The sequence below is a fragment of the Cibotium barometz genome, chromosome 13, assembly GCF_041138505.1.
Source record: "Cibotium barometz isolate CiBa-2024 chromosome 13, ASM4113850v1, whole genome shotgun sequence".
NCBI classification, from domain to species: Eukaryota; Viridiplantae; Streptophyta; class Polypodiopsida; order Cyatheales; family Cibotiaceae; genus Cibotium; species Cibotium barometz.
The window spans coordinates 41,495,881-41,513,594 of NC_141058.1; the positions used below are offsets into that span (position 1 = coordinate 41,495,881).

A 17,714-nucleotide genomic window follows, 5' to 3' on the forward strand; every position below is an offset into this window, starting at 1 on the left:
CTTTCATTTAAATTCTTTGGAGTGTTAGTAACCTTAGCTCTTAGATGCATAGCTCTAATGGTACTTTTACATTCAAACATATTTGGCAGGATGTCCCATGCTTCATTTGCACTTGTAACACTTCTTATGTATCCAACCATGTCATCATTAACATCAATGTTAATGAAGCCCTGAGATTAAGTTTCTCTTCTATCCCAATCATTCCTTTGTTCACCACAATGGGTTAGTCTTGCTTCTTCACATGTCTCACAATCTTCCACATGTTCTTAATAATTAGAAGTGCTTGTATTTTAAACTTCCATGCGTTGTAGTTGTTTTTGTCAAGCTTGCTTGCATTATTAAGGAGAGAGGTATCACTTGGAGCCATTATTAGTAGTTGTTTTTATCAAGCTTGCTTGCATCAGTAAGGAGAGAGATATCCCTGGAGCCATTATTAGAGCCATTATAAGATGAGAGAAGTAATGTAATGAGATGAAATACTTTCTAGGCTTTTTGGATTCACACAAGGATAGAGGGCTTACCATAGATTGTGCTTTGATGCCATGTTCAAGAAAGTGGTAGAAGCTAAATAACACTATAGACTACTTTTTGATTGCTTTTAGACTATTGGTGGATGATGCTGTAGTAGCTAACTAGCACTCTATAGTACTAAAAAGAACTAACTAGAAATATTTCTAAAAAGCACTATTAATTGCTTGAAAGCACTCTGGACTCCTTGAAAGCACTAATGAAAACAGAGATTGACGAAGAAACTTGAGTAGTGTGGGGTTGAATTTCTTAGAAAAGGCCAATTAGTTTTTTGAAACTAAACTTCACAAAAAAACTAACTTGCTACTTCATAGATTAAGGGGTCCATTAAAACTCTTAACCAAAACATCATCATTTATTGTGATGCCTACTAGTTTTGTATCTTTCTAGTTCACATACAAACATCATCATTTATTGTGATGCCTACTAGTTTTGTATCTTTCTAGTTCACATACAAACAATTTTAGAGGTCTTCACGACCCAATTTCAAACCTTCACGACCCAATTCACACAACTCATAAGTTAATAGATGACACCCTTGATCTAATCTATAAACTAGGAAAGACATAAAATCAAATTAAGTATCTTGATAATGATGTTTCAAATGTGTGTTTTTGAGGTTTTCTCTTGGTATATCTTCATTTTTGTTGATTGTTTTTCTTGGTTCCTACACTTGGCTTATAATTTCCTATAGTTGAGATCACTTGTAAACCATAATTTATTGGATATCTCAGCATTGAAATGTAAATCAAACCATATGAAACAATTAATAAGCATGTTGGTCAAATTGTTGAACCAATTTTATTGGGAAAGAACTCCACCATCATGAGAAAACACCCTTAGGATCACAAGATGTAGAGGAATGAACATGGTGATAGATCTTAGATCATACTTTGATAGGGGACCTTGAAAATCTTGATTTGGAAGATCTTGAGTAAAACTCTAAAAAGATATTTTAAAATATATAATATATATTGGATAATACTTTTATAGGGACCTTGAAAAGCTTAATTTGGAACATCTTGAGTAAAACTCCAAAAGATATTTTACACTAAAAAAATAACCCTGTGGAAAAAGTGGATGAAAATGGTTAAGCATGCCCAACCAAATATGAAAACATAACCTTGACATTTAATTTCATGTGGGCTATAAAATTTAATTTAGGGGAACCTTTAGACTCCCCTCAGCTATTGTGGGGTAGAAAATTTAGCTAAGAGGAACCTTTAGGCTCATTATTAATTCTACAGGTCAACTTCTTAATGATCTAAAGTGCAAGCTCAAAGACAACAATAGTATAATAAATCTGAAATGGCACCCTAGCTTAATTTCAACTTTCTTTAAAAAATATTGTGACATTTGGTATGGCAATACATCTTAAAATAATAAAGTGATTGAGCTAAAAACCATTGTAGAGGAATATGGTGTGGAATGAAGGCATGTGTCAATCATAGATCTTTGTATGGGAGCACCAAAAGGGTTTTAGAAGAACAAATAGAATTTCAAGCTAAAACTATGATGCACTAGCTTAACATAAAGTCCATTTCTAAATTAAAGCACACCTTACTTTGTGTGATGTATAGAAAGTTATGGAGCATGCCCTTATGGTGTTTTTAAAATATGGATGGCAAGTATTGCACTACAAGACATTGTAAGTTTTATAATTTCTTTAGCTTGTGAAATGGCCTAGTTTTTTTCCATTGATTATAAATATGGTGAGATGTGTAGAGAAAAAATGCAATCCCTTTGTTATATTTTTTAGAATATAACAAAGGTTATAAATATGGTGAGATGTGTAGAGAAAAAATGCAATCCCTTTGTTATATTTTTTAGAATATGTAGGATTACTAGTGTGAGCCTAACTAGCAAGTTGCTTAATTGCAATAGTTAAAGGTATTTGATTTTTTAAGAATGGATAGTTTTTAGTTTCAAATTTGATTTGGGAGATATAAATATTAATTAATAATTTACATTGTTACAATTTGATAAGAGATGAAAAAGTCATGCCGTCTAGTGCCAAATATGCTCAAAACCTAACTAAATTGTAATACACTCTAATTGTTACAATTTGATAAGAGATGAAAAAGTCGTGCCGTCTAGTGCCAAATATGCTCAAAACCTAACTAAATTGTAATACACTCTAATACGCTTAGATGCTAAAGTGATGCACCCTTATCATGCCATGAATGCACATAATGAAATCATTCTTTTACTTAGGTTTACTTACACCTTTTACATTTTACATATTTTGTATCAATAATGAGCTTCTAATGTATTTAACTTATAATAGTAGCATACATAGGTGAAATGGGGGTTTCTTAAAAGCAAGACTCTTCGATGAATTTGAACCATGATTGTGAAACCATATTGTTTGAGAGTTCATATTTGCATGAAGATGTCTTTCGACCTTGGAAGTTCAATAGTTGAGGAAAATGAATCTCAAAAGGATGGAGAGAATTACAATCCCAACATTATTGCAACATGAATGACCAATTTTCAAGATGGAAAAGTGGTGCTTGGAAAAACTTTGGAAGCTTAAGCACCTTCCCAAGGTGACGATTTGCTTTGATACTAAATGTAGCAACCAAGTTTTTGTAGCTGTTAACTCATAGCTAAAGGAAGGGAGGTGAGGGGATGAAGGATAAGGTTCCCAAAATAATAAGACTTTAAATGAAGTGATGGCATAGTGATTAAAAATAATCACTCATCTTTGTATCTAGGCTTGATTTTTAACGAGTTACCTTGCCCCTCAAAAACTGGATTGTTTTGAAAAAGTGCATAGTACCATAATGTTTTTAGTGTTTTTTAAAACATGCATTGACAAAAATTGCTTGTAAATAATCATTGAAAATGGGTAAAAATGGCCAGCCTATTTGTATCCCATGGTTGTAGAGGCACATTAATCTTTTAAGGGCTTCACATCATACCCAAACATCCTTGGTATCCTTTCGATGCCCAGCCTATATTGAGTAAAAGTGATCTCATGACAACATCTTGCCCACGATGCCTAAACATCCTTGGGTTCTCTTGTCCCCTTGTCGTTTAATCCCTTGGGAATTGACATAATAATAATGAAAAATTAGTGTTCTCCTTTTCATACTTCACTTTAAACACTATTTTCATCAACTCTCACATGTCGTGAGTGATAATCCATCTACCTTATACTAGACCATTAACCTATACTACACCATTGGATATCCCCCATGCCCTTGTCACATTGAGAATCAACATGCTCATGATGACAAATTAGTGTTCTCGTTTTGTTGCTTCACTTCAGACACCATTGTCATCATCTTTGGCTAGTTTTGAGTGATGTTATGCTAGATCATTAACTCCTTTGGTGGTTTTCTCCGTGAACTTATCAATCCTTGGTAATAACATGAAAATGATATTTCATTTGGTCCTACTTATGAAATTTATTATTGGGATGAAGCTAAATAGTGCTTGGCACATAACTTGAGCGCATTACCTCCATAGGTTATAGAGTTCATCTTTGCAATTATGTTTTTTTCTAGGTATTAGAATGGTAGTAGTTCTCCAAAATATTTTCACATACTTAAGTAAACATACTCTTCTCCTCCTTCATTTACATAAACATACAACCTTATTTATCACCTAAAGTATAAAAGCATTAAAGAGTAAACATACTCATCTCCTCATTCCTTTACTTGAAACATACAACCTTATTTATCACCTAAAGTGTGCAAGCATTGAAGAGTAAACAATGCCAAGGGCGGTCTTTGACACACTTACACATTTCCTACTTAAAATGTAAAAGCAACGTAACCTATGGAAAATCGACCTATTTTGTACTGTTTTTAAAATACCTCTGAAATTATGTTTCTCACATTCCACAATAGGGTAATGTTCTCAAGGACTTACCTTAGGTGGTCCTTTCACATTCCACAGTAGGATACTGTTCTTTTCGAAGATCGCCTTACCTTAGGCGATCCTTGAAAAAAATGCTCAATTACTAACTCATATGTGGTAATAAAGTGTTCAAACTTGGTTGGCCCTAAAATTCAAGTTAGATGTTTATCCTTCAATAATATATCTTAAGGATAAATGCCACTCTAAAGCATTGTAGGCCTCTCATTGAAATAATACAATAAAAGTATAAAGATATCATCATAATTCATACAAATTCTGAAAAGTATAAAGATATCATCAAGTTCATACAAACTAAGAATTTGCATACCACTTCAATGCATTGCAAGCCTCAAGCTAGATGTTTATCCTTTAATGTTTAAGATGAATGCCAAGGAGAGCACTCCAATTTGCAGGCCTTTTATAAATCTTTGAGATGAATGCCGACCACTCCATCATTAGGGAGTGTCATTTGTGCATGGTGCATGAGGTTAAGTGTAGTAAGGTCATATTCACATTGAAGGCTCACCCCATGGCCTTTCATTGGCCATGGGCGTAAGAATGCAAGGTGGTTCAAATGCTAATTAACCAAGCAACTATTATGAGACTGACAGGAAACACTAAGGTAAAACTAGGAAAGATTATTTATATGTAAAAGGTTGCATATAAATAAGGTTTAGGGGATTTCAAATAGGAAATACCTAAGCAATGGTTAATATGCATTGAAGTTAAAGTAGAAAGGGAAGTAGATGGTGCACAACGGAAGACCAAGGGACACAAAAGTAGGCACCCCCTTCTAGGGGTAGTTGAGAAGGCATTGGACAAGGAACAGGCAATGTCTAGCCATTGAAAGGTCAACGGGCTGAAGTTGGAAGGTCATGCACCACTTAGATCTATATAACTATAAGTTTAGGGATTATTTGGGATATGGTTGGGTGGAGAATCAAAGTACTGGTCTTACAAGTCCTCAAGCTTATAATGCAAGGAGAATTACATTGGTATTAGAGCCAAGTTCTTTCTCTTCCATGTTTCCATTGAGCTACTCATTGTCGAACCTAATCTCTTTGCTATTTATTTCTATAAGCTAATCTCTATATTTCTCAAATCTTCTCCATACAAAATACCTCTTGCTTAATAAATTGGGCATACCTCGTGACATTTTTTTGGCGAGCATTTTCAAGTGAGCGCTTTTTGAGAATCGAGCGACCGGATTCCAAAAGATTCTCCCCTCCCCAAGACAGAGAAGGCCTACAAATGAGGTTATTGGTTTGAACTAAGAATAAAACCTACTTTTTTTAAGTACATCTTCCAATTACTGAAATTCCAAGCCCCCCTCCATGAAGAGAGAGGGGTGAAGCAAGTTAGAGAGAGCAACATGACATAATTACCAGCGAGAGTGAACTCGTACATACACATCAACATCACATCCTCTACAGTGGGGTTATTGGTTTGAACTGAGAATAAAACCTAGTTTTTTAATGTACATCTTCCAATTACTGAAATTCCAAGCCCCCCTCCATGAAGAGAGAGGGGCGAAGCAAGTTAGAGAGAGCAACATGACAAACACATGTCAACATTACATCCTCTACATTGGGGTTATTGGTTCAAACAGAAAATAAAACCAAGTTCATTCACATACACCTTCCAAATACAGAAATGCAAAAACCATTATCACATCCTCTACATTAGGGTTATTGGTTCAAACTGAAAATAAAACCAAGTTCATTCACGTACATCTTCCAAATACAGAAATGCGAAAACCATTATCACATCCTCTACATTAGGATTATTGGTTCAAATTGAAAATAAAACCAAGTTCATTCACGTACACCATCTTTACTACTATGGGCCTCGCTTGTTCTCCGGGGTGTAGGCACAAAGTAAGCGAACAGTGTTCATACCCTTTCGTACTTCCTCTAGCAAGACACGCTCAGATAATTCATTAATAAAACCATGGACTCGCCAAATTGCAATTAAGCCCACCACTTTGTCCTTAACTTGAGAAATTTTTTCATCATTTTTAGGAAGTGGAAAGCATGTGAGACCTTTCAATGCTTATACACCATCTATGGTCGTCTGCTTGATCTCCACATCGGTGGCCTCCCTCTCGATGTGCGTAGCAACAACTTCAATGCTAATGCTTGATGAGGCCATCATAAACAAAAAAAAGGAGGGTTTGGGTTGTTTTACTCTTCTAACAAGGCTTGGTGGCAATGTTGTATAACAAATTACTTTGGAGCTTGCCTCTATATTTATAGTAGTGGGAGAGGTTCAACACTCAAAATAAAAAACTATATTTATTTTTAAATGTTATTTATAAAGGTTTCTTTCCTCGAATTTCGGCACCACAATAAAAAAAATACATATTTTGAACTTATTTGGGAAAGAGCAAGCATGTATGTGAAGGAGATAGACATTGCACAATGGAACCCTCTATAATGAGGTGACATCCACAAAGGTTAAGCTCAACTGACTATCCTTGCATTCAAATTTCTAAATTAGGGTATGTTCTCCTACAAGAAAAGGCATTGTAAAGCTTAAGGTCAGATAGTATAGGTTGGTGGATGAACATATTCTCACTCTGGCTTAAGCCTAGCACACGTAAATAAATGAAGTACAAGTGCTTGCATCCAAGGTACAACTTCTTCTTGGCATCTCTATTTGTGAAATCTGGACATGTACAAGACGGTTCATCTTTCACATGCACCATATTTTCCCACGTGTGCATCATCCCCATGCGATTCGATCTTGAAAACTTCATACTTGTGCTCCACTCTCTACACTTCTTCTACCACCAGAGCTTTCATTTTCAAAGCAGCCTTTATTTTCTTGGCTACTTCCTCTAATATTGACGTGCGGTACTTGACTCTTATGCCATTTTGCATGCTTGACCCACCAGCCTCTATGTTAGTAGTGGACCCATATGGCGGATATTTTGAAGTTACAGTTGTAAAGAACCTTGAAGTCCCACTGCTACGCGATGGGGTGGGCACAACACCTTCTGCATTCTTGCACTCCACATGGTATCCACCTTTCCACAATGAATATACCTCCTCGTTTGTGAGGCTCGTTCCTATAGCAACTGGCCATATCTTGGGTGGTGGACTGGGTTTGGGTCTATGCTGTTGTCCACTATATAGCAATGAAGCACGTGGTCAGGGTCGAACCACATCCATTGTCTAATGAGACCATTAGGGTGCTTGTGATAGCCTTCAAAGGAAGGTGCAGGCACACCCTTAGTAGATCTGTCTATGTGTTACCCACACCTCTTACCTCCACGAGGCGTTCTGCTGTATGTGACCTTGCTACCAATGTATGTCCTTCGGATTGCCCACATTGCTTCATTCACCTTGCGCTCCTCAATGACATTGCCCTCTGTGACTTCTGCAATTCTTTCTGGAGTTTTGCTTGTACCATGTTCTTTTAAATTAATGTTCCGTTGCCTCCTAGAATACTTGCGATTTCTTACATGTGTGTTGTACTCTGGTTGATGTGTGGCCGCATCGTTTAATATCAATTACCACCCTTGATGGTCTCTTGTGACGTGCACTCTCTTTGTCACCAGTGAGAGAGGTAGGCACCTTGTACATGGGTGTTCCTTCAGTTGCCTGATTAACTGTTCGGACCACTTGGGCAGGGCTTGTAGAGCACCATTCTTTTAGTTTCTCCAAGCTTGGGCCTCTCCCTATGTGCTTGCCTTGACTGTAAGAGACTGCCTTTGTGCTTTGTAAAATTGCATTCACCATATCGGTAGTACATGCATCATAAAGAGAAATCTTGCATCTATATCCTTCCCCTGCCAGCCAACTTCCTTGCTTGCTTTCTGCTAGGTTTTTTCTTGGGGTATTTGGACCATCATTACTTCTCTCTATCGTTGTCATGACTGAACCCCAATGTGCTATGCACACTTCCCACCAGCTCAACCAAGAGTCCATTGCTAACAAATTCATGTCCATCACATGACCGCTGCGTAACCATTGACGTATCAATCAACCCTCTACTAATGCAACTTCACTGGTAGGAGCCATGCACCACTTCTCACACATTACTTTGTGCTCTCCTTGAGACGTAACACACACATACTTTGTTGTGTGGGAAACCATGCTTTTCTCCCAATGAAATAGGTAAGACCTCTCCTTATATGTCAAGACGTTGTTTTTTCCACCATTGAACACATGTCAAACTGTATTCCAGTTTGCTTGAGCCTCGTCTACCTGAAATCATAGAAATCTGCCCTTTCACAACCATGGTTGTCCATCACTTCATTAATGCATTCCCAAAATATACATTGGGCATCCATATCCTCCTCTCTCATTTCACATGTTGCAATGGTGAGAAGATCATGCATGCTGTGTGAAAACGAGTCACTTGATAGGTTGTACAATCAGCTTACTCTAACCACCTAAATACTCTACATTGGTAATTTTCTACCTTGGATCATATACATGACAAGCCATGGTCACCCATTCTGATGTTCGTCGGGTGTGGTCGAACTGTATCCACGCATGTCGCCAGAGTTGGTTGGTTCTATTCTATTCACCAAATCCAACCCTGAAGCGGGTCCAATGGTGGACATCTTGAAAACATAGCACTTCTCACCTCAGGACCCTTGACCTGGGAACCTGCTTCCATGGAAGAAGTCATAAGTGTACTCTTTCTTCAGCTTTCAGAAGTGCATCCAAGCCAAAACTCTACTTTGAAGGGCCTTGCCGGGTTGCAGCAATGACTGACCTCCAAAACCTAAAACACGTGGTAGTACCACGTGGCAAGGCCAAGTCCACATGGATTGGCCACGTGTAATACGCGGGCATTACATGTGGTAGTTCCACGTGGGCTATTTTGTCCACGTGGCATGGCCACGTGTAATGCCCATGCTCGGGCATTAAGCACGGGCATTACATGTGGCCAGTCCACATGGCAACGCCGCATGTAATGCCCGCATGCGCGGTCATTACACACGACAGCCTCATGGCATTTGCTGCCCACGTGGCAAAGGCCACGAGGCCTGTGGCCTTTGCCGCGTGCGTGGCAAGCAACAATGGCCACACTGGCCATGCGGCTAGCCATGTGGGCAGCTGTGCAACGACTATTAAGCCATTACACAACGCTGTTGAGGGCTCACAAAAGCCCTCAACAGCTCCCTCTCTCTCGCCCCCTCTCGCCCCCTCTCGCCTCTCTCACTTTCCCTTGCTCCCCCTCTCTCGCTCCCCCCCTCTCACCTCTCTCACTTGCCCTCTCTCTCCCCCTCTTGTCCCCCTCACTCACCCTCTCTCTCTCCCTCACTCCCTCTCTCTCCCCCTCACTCGCCCTCTCTCTCTCTCCCTCACTCCCTCTCTTGTCCCCCTCCTCTCTCTCTCTCTCTCTCTCTCTCTCTCTCTCTCTCTCTCTCTCTCTCTCTCTCTCTCTCTCTCTCTCTCTCTCTCTCTCTCTCTCTCTCTCTCTCTTGCTCCCCCTCTTGTCCCCCTCTCTCGCTTGCCCTCCTCTTTCCCTCGCTCCCCTCTCTCTCTCTTAACCCCTCACTCAACAACCATCATCTCTCTCTTTCTGAATTCCTTCCATAGGGTGGAGATCTCAACGGTTGGAAGCGGCCGACACCAGTGGGAGATCTCAATGGTTGGAAGTGGCCGGCACCGGTGGGAAGCGGTCTCAACAAGCGCGCCTCAACGGTTGGAACGTCCTCAACAAGCAATAACGGTCCTCAACGTCGAAGGAAGAGTTCTAAATCATCAAAGTTCTCTCTCTTTCTGAATTCCTCCCATAGGGTGGAGATCTCAACGGTTGGAAGCGGCCGCGGCACCAGTGGGAAGCGGTCTCAACAAGTGCGCCTCAACGGTTGGAACGTCCTCAAGCAATAACAGTTGGAACGTCCTCAAGCAATAACGGTTGGAACGTCCTCAAGCAATAACGGTCCTCACTTGTCCTCAACATCGAAGGAAGAGTTCTCAATCATCAAAGTTCTCTAGGTAGACTTCATATGGATGGCATAACAATTCCAATAGCATCAAATGTAATTGGAATAAAAATTAATGCAGTTTAAATACTAATTTAACATAATTGCATCATATGTTGAATGACAAAAGACTAATTTAAGAAGTATTGATGGTAATATGGATGTGTATTTAAGACAAAATTCCTCCACGACCTCAGCTGCAAATGAAAGGGTTCACTGGATTGCAAGATGAGACCATTCTCTCGCAAGATGTGGGTATATCAAGTGGCCACATCAAGCGAGGTGACAAACACCTCACAATTACAGTTGATTATGGAAGTTGGTTCTTCAACGGCCGCCGCCGACAATCGTGTGGTTACCAGTGGTGCCACGATTGTAGAAGAAGAGAAGTCTGTGAAAGAGAGTTTCGGCCAAGTGGTTGATCGACACATCTCGACAAATTAGATGGAGGACCACTTGGTCGACAACCACAAAACCACCTTTCTGGAGTGCTGCTTTATCGCCTTCTTGTTGCAAACCCAGCAATCCGTGCACGAACAAGGATTCTATTGAGGGGCTAATCAAAAGCATTGAGGAGAGCAAGTACCAATTGACAATGGTGAAATTCATTGTCTCAAAGGGATTCCTAGGCAAAGCCCCCATTCCATTTGACCATTGAAGTGTAGCCGGCCCACAATCTATCATTGTCAGGTGAATTTGACACAATATTGGAGGAGACCGAAGGATGGAAACATATGGTTGGCAAGATGTTCGTTGTTTGGGATGGTAAACCATTGACTCAAAGCTTGGCAAGAATGGGTGAATACCAATCGAGTTGAAAAAGAGAGGATTCCCAAGGTGAATTGCAGAGTGGTCCGGCTCCTTAAGGAAGAGGAGGCAGAGTTCTTGTTGGTGTTGCGCATGATCAACAAGTAAGTGCATTGTAAAATGTGTATATGAAATGAAGAAACATTGTGTATGTCATCTTTTGCCTTGTTTATAATGTATGTAAATTTTTCAGGGTCACCACTATTCATGTGCCGAACACAATGGCACATGATATATTCATGATGCAGCGTGTGGATCTTGCCGATCCACATCGTTGTTGTCAAAGTTTAGTAATGCTGATCGTGCATGGGCCCAGAAAGCGCTTACGCATTGGGGACCCAATAGATCCAAGTGGTTGAAGCTTCCCATGGCACTCTTGTCAACAATTACTTTTCAAGGTGTGTGCGCATTGCAATATGTTTTGATTTCAAAATATATTTCTTAATGTTTTCAATTCAAAGTATGTTTCTTAAATAAATATAAATGCATTGCAATCAAAATTCGATGCCACGTTCGAGGCCAAGATCAGTGGCTTGCCTGAACGAGGGAGTAGAGAATACATGATGGATGCAGAATTGTTCGACAAGAACTATAGGGATGCCCTAAAGGAGACGGAGGCACTCTTCACTAAAAGGGGACATGAGCTAGCACAAATTGCCAATCCCGACTGTGGGAAAGAGTTCTTAAAAAAAGTGATCTCGTACCAAGGGTGGGGTGAAAAGGCTAGCAAATTCACTACACCAAAGCTAGCCGAGATTGCTCAAGCACACATTTCAAATATAGAGTAAGATCTTCATCTCTCTTGATGCATTACATTTTTTTAAAAAGTTATTAAAATCCTAATGCTTGTTTACAATGCAAGAAATGTAGGCTGCTTAACATGGCGAGTTTGCTATGAGCGATGCGCAGATTCTGCCATCCGACAGAGCCTTCTTTATGTGGATCCATCGTCATGTGTACTAGTTCCAATTGACCGAGTACACGCTCGAAGCTGGAGACAGACTCACCTGCAGAGTAGCTGGCATGCATGAAAGAGCTAAAGAAGACTCTGGAGTAGGTATCATAGATGCCCTATAATCTTATAGGAAGTCTCATTTTGAGAAGGCATTCGTTAGGTGGAAAGGACAAATGTGTGCTACCTTGGATCCTAACTAGCAACAACCACACCTATCATGCATATCACGATGCCTCTCTTGTACAAGTATAAAGTACCTTAACTCACTTTTTTCCCCCTTGCATGGTGGAGAAGCTCTCCTGCTTCTTGTATTGGTTTCTTAGACCTTTCTAGTGGCTGTGTATTAGGTGGTGGAGAAGTAGTGTACGTGATTGGGTCTACATTCTCGAGCACCCTTCACATGCATGGGTGTTGTCCGAGGTGGAGGATACAGGATTGTACCTCTAAGAGTGGATTCAGGGGGCAAGGACACATGGATACCTTGTCCATGGTGGTTAGACTACCCAGAGGGGGAGTTTCCTCCAGAGGAGGCAGAGCAGTTTCAGAGTACGTTTCCTTGTGCACAGTATTTAATTTGTACAAGGTATGAAGCCTATTTTTTAGGAGTTTACAGTTCTAATGTTGGTTGAATGCAGTGTCCATAAAGGGTAAGAAGCCTACCACCAAGCAAGAATTGACCCCCGTGAAGAAAAAGGGTAAGAAATCCACACCTCTATTATCCTAAAAAAGGTCACGGGCGACCAGACTAGGAAGGGGATGACTTAGATGAGGAATCCGAGGATAGCCATTCCAAGGATGATGAGCGGTAGTCGAATGCACAGGGCAAAGAGCAGGTGACCCCTTCGCATTGGCGAGACCCAAGAGTAGGGTCGGAGAGTTCAAAAGATGACGAGGCGGACCTCTTGGAGTGGGGATCTAGTAAGTAAACTTAATGTGTTAAAGCATTCATTAGATCATTTATTCATCAATGCTCATAACATGTATTTGGTGTTGTGTAAATGTAGACTACCGTCCCATCATTGGTGAACCCCCTGCACTTAGTTTTGAGCTCAAACATTTATCACCTCCGTCTTGTGCTTATGGGAAAGCGAAAACACAGGTACGATCTCTCAGTAGTGTGAGTGACTCTCTCCATTCATTGCCATTATAGTGTTTGCACTCCCCTTACATGCTTTGTTGTTCCAAGAATCTTGCAGTATTGCAACGATTCATGGGATCTCTAATGAGGTGGGGAAGCATGGACGCCTTCAATAGCCTTTGAGGTGTGCGCTTGGTGTGGGCTGATTTTCCTATAGACACGTGTCTCCACAGGGGCGCTTTAGAGGTTCCTCGGTGAAATGTTTTTTGAGAGATACTTGTGGAGTCAGCTTTTGTGCTTGCTGCAAAGTTCCTACATGCCGATGGCACTATGGTGTGCACTCTACATGCGGAGCACTTGGGGATTGTAGTGCGAGAGATAGAAACTTGGAACTTCACATTGCGAAGGACTTTGTTCTTGCGCGTCCCGAGATATCTCTATGTCATGTTAGAAGATGGCCAAGAAGAGGCAATGTAGGATTCTTTGGTTTTTGTGAAAGTCAAGCTCAATGATTTCCCTCCCTAAAGTACTTTTTACTAGTGTGTGCAAGTAGGTCTCTGTTCTGGTCATCGCTATCTTCATGCACCCCAGTGAGAGTACATCCACTCGTCCTAAGTATGATAGGCGGGGAGGTGAGGTAGTTGCAAATTGTGGAGGTTTTGAGGTTGGCGATGATATCTTCTTAGAGCCGAAAGCAGAGGAGGAAACCTCCCCATACCAATTGGATGCAGACGGGGATCCCATCCAATATACTATTGAGCATAGCGAGCCTTTCGCAAGGTAATCATGTGTACGATTCAAGTAGTGAAATTGTTATATAATCAATGTCTTCTTAGACATTGTCGCCCATTTGTACATATGGTAATCGTGGGCTTCTACTATGGCACGTGGTTACTCAGGACATTCACTGATCGAGGGACGATGTCCTAGATTACTTTGTTGGTACTGGGTCCATTGCTAGAGCATGCAGGACACTACAAAACAACATTGCATCATTGTGGAGACCGATGAGGTGTGCCTTAGTTCATGTTTACAACCACTTGCTACTGTGCACGCGATAATTTGGGTAACCAATTTTTCAAGGGTGAGCTCAATGAGATTGTTTGATGAGAACAACAGGTGGACGTGGGGGCACCATATCATCCAGTCCTCCTGGTACCCATGAGCCCAACACAGTCTAGTGCTTCGTCATTGGCTTGAAAGTGTAGCTTACAAGGTAGCTTTACCTGAAGGATCCAGAGTACATCCTTTGTTTCAGTTAATAGACTGAAACGCAAGATGGAAAACAATGATAACATCGTTGGAAAAGAAGCAATAGTTGATTTTATAGAACCACCTATTCTTCCACATGAGCCTGAAAAGATGATCGAATATCGAGAAAAGAAAACTAGACATTCTGTGTTTAAAGAATGTTTAGTAAAGTGGAAAGATAGACCAAAAGAAGGATAAACTTGGAAAAGAGTGGCTACACTTAAGAAAAGGTTTCCTGAGTTTGTTTTCAAGGACGAAAACTTTTCTTTCAAGGGGGAGGAAATGTTATGAGGCTGACAGGAAACACTAAGGTAAGACTAGGAAAGATTATTTATATGTAAAAGGGTGCATATAAATAAGATTCAGGGGATTTCAAATATAAAATACCTAAGCAATGGTTAATAGGCATTAAAGTTAAAGTAAAAAGGGAAGTAGATGGTGCACAATGGAAGCCCAAGGGACACAGAAGTAGGTGCCCCCTTCTAGGGGTAGTTGAAGAGGCATTAGATAAGGAAAATGCAATGTCTAGCCATTGAAAGGTCAAGGGGCTGAAGTTGGAAGTTCATGCACCACTTAGGCTTATATAACCACGAGTTTAGAGACTATTTAGGATATGGAGAATCAAAGTACTAGTCTTGTAAGTCCTTAAGCTTATAATGCAAGGAGCATTACAACATCCAAATAAAGGAGAGCTAAAAAACTAGAATGGATCTAGAGTTAAAGATGAAATCAAACACATGAAAGATGAATTCTAGCATCCATTACATATGAAATTAGTATTTCCAAGCATCATAGCCAAAGATGAACAAGGAGAATCCATATGTATATGTAGCAAAGAGAAAGATACACAATGGCCTAAGTGTGTTAACCTCTCACCCAAGAGGATGGCTTGAAAGCTAGCCATGAGCCTTGACCATAGATGGCCATCTCCATAATAGGAGCCAAAGGTACAATGGAATGTCCAAGATTAGTAAAATGACAAAAGGTCCTATCCATGTGCCCAAGGCCCTATTTATAGTGTTTAACCCATGGGCCCATTTACATGTATGCTATAGGTTCATGACAAACCATCCCTTCCCACAAAGGTTTCATCCTTGAAACCTAAATACAACAATACGATCATAGGAGAGGTAGGTAATGAAGAGGCCATTTATAATGATTTGCATCCAAGGACAAATGGCCAAACATGCTAGCCAAGGCATAAACACCTCCCGAATAAGGCACCGCCTTGACAAGAGTGATCCAAGAATGATGTAGCCTCCCGGATCAAATGGTAATGTGATCCATATGTCCATTATCATGAAAACCAATAGAGTACTCGGACCATATGGAATGAGACATGGTAAAATCTCATAAATGCCACCTGGATCCCAAGTATACCAACATCACATGGAAGAGTAAGACCATGGTCCCCCAAATGCAAAACATCATGCCCACGCATAACCATACAATCCATGAGTGTCCATGTGAGCTTCAAAACTGCATCATCTACCCATAGGAGTCCTTCCGGATCATAAGGCATGTCAACATGATGATCCACAAAAACATAGTAGGGAATTATCTCCCCAAAAAGCATATCAGCAAGTGGATAATCCATCAAAGGACATGTATGATCAAAATCTGGCCCATCAAAACAAAATACTTCCACATGGGGCATCCCAAATATCCACAGAAAATGCATCCTTCATGAGTAATGATCTTTGGAAATCCCTATGTGGCTCCAAATCCAAATCTCCAAAATAGAAAGCTTCATGATCATGCGATGATGAATGAGAGTACATAGATGCTACTTCCCAGTGCTCTATGTAGAAGTTTATGCCCATGCATAACAAATATGAGCAAAAGTCCATAACATCAACAAAAGAGAAGCTTTCATATGACATAGCTCCCTTTATGTAATTGATTTCCAATCCATCATCTTTCCAAGTGGTGTAGGCATCAAAATAATCCATGTCATAATCACTTGTCTCTTCCAACTTAGGAGTATATGTCTCTTTTAAAATCATAGGAAGCATCATCATCTCTTCATGCTTAAGATCCATGCATGAATCAACACTGCATGACATAGGTGCATCCTCATTCTCAAAATATGCAAGAAAACACCATCCGTAAAGTGGAAAAGAGTTTCTATTCTTGCATACAAACTGTCCACAAGCATCCCAATTCATTAATCCATGTGGCCAAGTATCAAACTTGCTCATAGAGGAGGAAAGAACTCCATTATCTTCCAAACACAAGAGCTGTAAATTTTTAGCTTACATAATAAGCATGCAGTCAACCATATCAGTCTACATAACATCACAAAAGGGCGTTTCCATGATGCATGGAACTTCTCTTGGTACATGGGAACTATCCAACCATGATATCATATCAAAATTGCCAAGATAATTAGTGATGAAACCACATGTACCAATCTGTCCAAAAATTGCAGCACGCTCTTCTTTGACTTGGGACTTAATAGCAACCTTCAAAAGATCTTCAATGTCCATCTCCATGAAAAGCCCAAATGCGAGAGTGAATGGAAACCCTCTCTTTTCCATTTTGTAATTCAATTCATGTACAAGAGTATACACCAAGGAAGGTATTCCATCCCCTTCTTCTCCCAAGTTAAGCCCGACTTTCATACATGGAAGTTCTATCATTTCCATTTGGCATTGCAAACAAGAAGATTTACCATCCTTCCCAAATGAAGAAGAACTATCAAAAGAAGCAACATCCCTTAATGGTAATCTTCTTATACCCTCAAATGTTCCTTGGAACTCTTACGAAGCCCTTGCATATCTTCATGCATCTTTTGCCACTCCTTGAGCATGCTTGCTCTTGCATTACAATTGCCTTGTGTCCAAACAAGATTGGTTGTAGAAGCATGAGGGAATGAAAAAGTTGATGAAGTTAAAGAGTGTAAGGTTGAGGGTAAAGGGTAATGAAGAAATTAAAGAAGTAGATGGAGAGGATGAAGGGTTGGCCGCTTGTAGGTCCAAACGATAGAGAGAAGGCTCTTCTTCAAAAGCATATTCTTCCTCTTCTTGGCCATTGGTCTTTTCTTCAAAAGGATAACCACTTTGTGAAGACTCCTCATGGACATCATAATGTGCATACTTATAAGCATAAGGATGTACATGTTTCCCATAATACATGCCTTCACCTTGACAAGCATTCTTCTTCCTATATTGCCCATGAGTAACAACATTTCCATATTTGTCTTCATACCATACATGGCCAAATGCATCTTGAAAAGCATGCTCTTCACCCATAAAAGAATTATCATAAGCATCGCCGTC

The 17,714-nt window shown here is 40.2% G+C and overlaps 1 pseudogene; it reads right to left on the minus strand.

Moving 5' to 3' along the window:
- Nucleotides 1-6,890: 6,890 nt before the first annotated feature.
- Nucleotides 6,891-8,327, minus strand: LOC147632691 (uncharacterized; annotated as a pseudogene).
- Between the last annotated feature and the right edge of the window lie 9,387 nt (nt 8,328-17,714).